The sequence below is a fragment of the Cibotium barometz genome, chromosome 12 (genome assembly GCF_041138505.1).
Source record: "Cibotium barometz isolate CiBa-2024 chromosome 12, ASM4113850v1, whole genome shotgun sequence".
NCBI lineage: Eukaryota > Viridiplantae > Streptophyta > Polypodiopsida > Cyatheales > Cibotiaceae > Cibotium > Cibotium barometz.
Genome location: NC_141057.1, coordinates 6,458,653 through 6,464,806, shown reverse-complemented (window position 1 = coordinate 6,464,806; position 6,154 = coordinate 6,458,653).

The following is a 6,154-nucleotide window of genomic DNA, read 5'->3' as shown; positions in this document are numbered from 1 at the left end:
CTTTAACAGCTAAATCAATCGGGCGTCCTTAGTGCCTGCCCCAGCTTCGAATGATTAGTAGACATGTGTATGCCATGCTTGCCTGCACAGGTAAATTTTTCGCTCGAAAGGCTTTTCTACAGGTAATTTTTTTCACCAAATGTTTTCAACAAAAAATGCATGCATGTATGCTCGTTCTATTCCTACTATATTCAGATACTTCGATCAACAAGTATGGCTTCTGTTTCCCTATCATTTCTTTGATTTGCTCTCTAAGATGATATGGTTGTTGTGATCTCTTTCGTTTCTCTGTGATATGCTCTATTTGTTTATTGCCTACACAGCAAGAGCCTTTGTTTCTCTCTCTTTCATTTCTATGATATGCTATATTTTACTATAAAGATAACATGAAGTGGTTTTGCTACTACGAGCTCATTTAACTATTCAGACCTTGCTTTTGTGCTCTTGTTATTCACAAGATCGATTTTCAGGTATGGCTTTTGTTTCTCTTCTGTTTCTTTGATTTGCTCTCTATTTATCTATGTTGTTTGAAGATGATATAGTTGATATGATCTCTTTCATTTCTCTATGATGATAAGCTCTATTTGTCTTTTTCCCACACATGTATGGCCTCTATTTATCTCTCTCTTTCATTTTTTTGATCTGCTATATTTAACTATTAAGATGTAACATGCTAACATGCGACGTCAAATACTTTTTGGAAAATTAATCAAAACTTGCTTATCCATCAAAGATTTAACCATAGAATTGAATTCAAATTGACAAAATTGAGCATAAAATAAAATAAAAACAAAAGATAGAGTAGACAATACATCACCACACAAGAGACAAGTATTAGGTGCAATCTCCCTCCTCAATCGTGTAGCTCCCACTTTCACGACATGAGTATTTTGAGAATTATACTCAATATATAGCCCAAGGAGCTATCAATAGTTGTGCATACAATTTTGGGCTTGCTTTTCCACTTTTGGGCTTTTGCTTTACATATAAATAACCTTATCAAGGTTTCTAAGGTTTATACACGTCAAAACCTTCACCCAATGATGATAAATACTAATGGGTCTTTACACATAAAATAATCTTGTGCACACACACACATAAAATAACCTTATGCACATTCGCACATAAAATAACCTTGTGCACACTCACACACATAAATAACCTTATGCACATTCGCACATAAAATAATCTTGTGTACACTCACATACATAAAATAACCTTATGCACATTCGTACATAAAATAACCTTATACACTTTCTATCGCACATAAAATAATCTAGCCACATGATAGGCTATAAATGGTTAATGAAATTCTAATACACAATTAGCACATGATCTTCATCTTCACTCCACTGTTCAATCCACCATCCATATGATACCTCAATCGGTACCCTCGTACAGTGCTACACGTAAATCGGTACCCTCGTATAGTGCTACGCGTAAATCGGTACCCTCGCACATCTCATTCTATACGATACCTCAATCGGTACCCTCGCACATCTCATTCTATAATGACACCTCAATTGGTACCCTCATATAGTGAGACACCTCAATCGGTACCCTCGCACATTTCGGCACCTATACTCGTAGACTTAATCTACGTTAATTAAATAATGAATTGAGCACATCAGTTAATCCCAAAGTTGTCGTGAGATATAGGCAACCATAGTATCAAAATACACGTATCAACAGGCACGACACACACGGGTGTCTTCGATATAAAATAAGAAATATAATTCTATAACGTTTCCTCTTGCTTGGGTTGTAACTATTCTTAGTTACGTAAACCCATGGGAGGATGGCTTCATGATTGGTGTGGGAAACTTGATTAACACATAATGCAAATATGCAATGAACCAATTAAATGAACATATGTGAAACGAGTCTAAGTGTCCCATACCACAAAGGTGCATTCCACATACACACATAAGATGGTAAAAGATAAAAGACATAAATGTGTCTGGTGTAAGTACATGAAATAAATCTCATATCCCATACCACCAAATTAACTCCACATATCACTCCTTCAGAATGTAAGTTTAAGATGGAGTGGCGAGCTCCCTCTTAAACTTAAATTTCGACACACATTTTCTTTATCTTAAAAATTTTCTTCGGTTTTAGAATTTTAACTAATCTTAATGTTTAATATATAGTTTAGTAGGGTTTACTAATTAGGTCTTTAGGTTGTAGAAATATTGAAAAAATGTTTAAACAAATGTGAAATGTTTGCGAAAAGAAGTGAATACATACATACCTCCATTGTTTGGTAGTCTTTTGATGATTGAGATGTTTGTTCATCAGTTGTGAATGTAGATAAAAGCTTGTTCTTGTTTTTCGTTGGACAGTGGTTAGCATAATGTCCTTCTTGATGACATCGGTAACATATAAAGATAGACTTCTTGTTATTAATGGAACTATAATTGTTTGTTTTCTTGATTTGATTAACTTTTCTTATTTCTTTTTTATCGGTAGTCTTAGAAATTTATTATGAAATTTCTCTCAAAGTTCCCGTTCTTTATATAAGAATGCGCGAAGGAAGTGAATCTATTTTTGTATTGTGGGACGTTGTGGTAAATCTACCATAGCTGAAACTAAAGAAATAACAAATATTTTTTATGTGGAAAATGGTAGAAAATACACATCTCATTGTTGTAGTATTGTTGAAATTATTTGGCAAAAACAATTTTAACACTCCAAGAACATGTGAATCTTTATACTTTTCTATGCATACTAAATATGAACTTCTTTATTTAAAATGAAATACTGAAGAAGGATAAAAATAACAACTAAGGTTAGAATTTAAAGTTTCTATTGTAATAGTACCAGAAATAACAATTCAATAAAAACTTGACATCATAAAGTGAAATATAAACTGATTATTGATATCAAGATAGAAGAAAGTTACCTTGAGTTGATGAGTTGTTTACTATGAAAAATGAAATTTGAAAAGAATAAAAATGTTAACTATAACAAGTTCAATAATAAACTTTACAATCCTCTAGTAATACGGATGTGATTAGGTACAATTACTTTCTTGGGTAGTAACTTAGCTTTAAGGTAATGAAGTTGAGTAATAAATTCCAATATTACTAAGTTATCCTCTATGCTATATCCCCTAATGATATTTATGTGTTCCATGATCTGACAAAAATGGATGTTCAGAGCGAAAACTCTAGTATTGCCCTGATAGGTATCATGACAAAACATTCTTCATGGTCACGTGTCCAAATCTTTGACCATTCGTCATCTGGTTGATTATTGAAGATTTGTAATAATTGTTGCTAAAATAGAGCACCATCCATTCTTGGATAAATATGCTAGATGGCTACACTATGCCATGAGTCATAGGAGTTTTGAAGGTGGATAAGGGGTCATGAAGAGATGTTCAGGTCATAATGCTACAAACAAAAGAATTTCGACGGTCAGAATTTTCTAGTTTTTAGAATAGAGAATCCATGGGGATCTTCGCTTTTGTTGGTGTAATGTCTTACAACTATTTTTGGTCTCATTTGGGAGGTTTTTTTGAGTGGGTGCTATATTGTAAATAAACAATAGACTGATTGACTTTTTAATACATCCAAAATTTAAGCATAATATAATGAATGACTAGTATCAATTCTAACAACCTTGATTGATAAAATGAGAACATGAATTTAACTATTTCACGATAACTCTCTCTTAGGGACCAAAATTAAAAGTTAAAGTCATAGGTGAGTAAGTTAAATGAAATTACTGGGGAAAGGTCATATGAGATTGCTTAAGGTCATAAAGAAGGTATCTAAACTAAATAGGACTTAGGCTTTGCACAATCTTTCAAAGAAAGGATTGTGATCATGTACTTGTGTTAATGGAGTTCCATGCGAACTTACATGTTATGAGAAATAGGCAACAATAATATCAAATTACATGTAATAACACACACAAGACACATAGGCATCCCTGATATAAAATAAAAAATATAATTTTCAATAATAAAGAGTAATTCTCATAACACATGTTATCATTACTGGACGTGTGGACATGAAACCATAGTATGAGACATTTTTTTGGGTGTAGTATGAACACAATTAATGATACCTATGATAGAAAATTTGGGTGATAAATTTTGTTGGGTCTCTTAAGTGATGACCGATCAACCATGAGAAACCTATAAATACGTAATTAAGGAAATAGATGAGATCATCTAAATACTGGTGTGTACAAGTGCTAGCCCTCAGAGCAGGGCTTTCCCACACAAGCAATGAGCTAAGGACATTTAAAACAAGAAGTAGCCTTTTGTCATGCATTTGTAGCAATAGCAGGGCTTTCCCAAGCAATGAGCTAAGGACATTTAAAACAAGAAGTAGCCTTTTGTCATGCATTTGTAGCAATAAGACATAGTAAGAGGAAATCAGATCTACTTATCCATTCAATCATGCACTATACAATACATTAGTTCAATCCAACTTTGTCACTTCTGTAATCAAACCATGTGATTAGCATTAATTAGAAGCTTAATATTCTTGTCTATGTAGATAGATCCATTACCACGTCGAGTTAATAAGAAAGCAGCATCTTCTTGGGTTGTGCATGCTTCAAATGTACAAAGCCCATGGGAGGATGATTGTAAGGAAGATGTGCCTCTTATTAATATTGTGCATTACGTAATATTAATATCTAGGACATAATGATTCTAGCAATCTTTAAGAATATCTATTACCTAGGATGTGTCTAATCTATATCATAAATAGAATCTTCAAAAAATTGATTTACACATTTGGATAAATAGACACAAAGTATCTTTTAGAGAAGAAGATTGAAATGTAATTGTGTAAACAAAAATAAACATACATGTTAGCTCTCGAAAAAAGGTTATAGAAGTGTAAACAAAAATATTAGACTCTAGAAGTTTAAAGACAAAATATTAGAGTCTAGAAGTGTAAACAAGAATAACATACACATTAGCTCTCAAGAATACTTTTTTTTTAATTTTAAAAATAATTATAAGAAAGTATGTGATTTTATAAACGTTTTTTTTACAGCACAATGAAAGGGTAGCGCAAAATGGTTCCATGAAATCAAAATGTGTACACAAAATGAATAAAATTCTCTATGCATCTATTTATGCATAAAATCAAAATTGATGAAAATAACTCTTTTGAAATAAAAATAAAATTCTTTATGATTCATTTTCATCACATATCATATATTCACATCCCAATTCACATGTCATCACATCTCATCCATTCACTCATATCGACGACACATCATTTCACATACACATTTACATTCATTATTCTACATACACATCCACATTCGTACATCCATATCATACATCCAATTCCACATCCGCATTCATACATACACATCCATACATCCACATCCACATTCATACATCCATATCCACATCCACATCCACATCCATACATCCATTTCCACATCCACATCCACATGTATACATCCATTTCCACATCCACATTCATACATCCGCATCCACATTCCATATCTACATCTATACATCCACATCTATACCCATACCCACATCCATACATCCACATCCATACCCATACCCACATTCCATATCTACATCCACATCCACATCCATACCCACATCCATACATCGACATTCACATTCACATCCATACATCCATATCTACATTCCACATTCATACATCCATATCTACATTCCACATTCATACATCCACATCCACATTCACATTCATACATCCATTTTTCATCCTCATTCATACATCCACATCCACATACATACTTCCATACATTCACATCCACATCCATAATTTTCTACTTACCAACTGTAAGATCCCGGTCCCCACCGCGCAACAATTTTAGGGGTGCTAGCAACGGAAGTAGCACTTCTTGCGTGGGGCAGGGTCCCACACTCGGGGCCTCGCCTACGGATATCTCGTGGATAAGAGACTAATCCATCGGTTTTTTCCAAAACCGAACCCGGAAAAACTTCCTTTGCCTGGAAAGCACGGGCGATTGCACCAGGATAACTTTTCCCTAACGTAGTCAAAAGCCTTAACTAACTGAGCTCATCTGACCGAACCCGTTAGTCCCATAGTCAGATCAGGAAAAAGACTGTACTTGGATCATAGAGACCAACGCTTTTTTCCTCATTGAGAGGCACAGCCGTTGATTCTTTTCCAAAGAA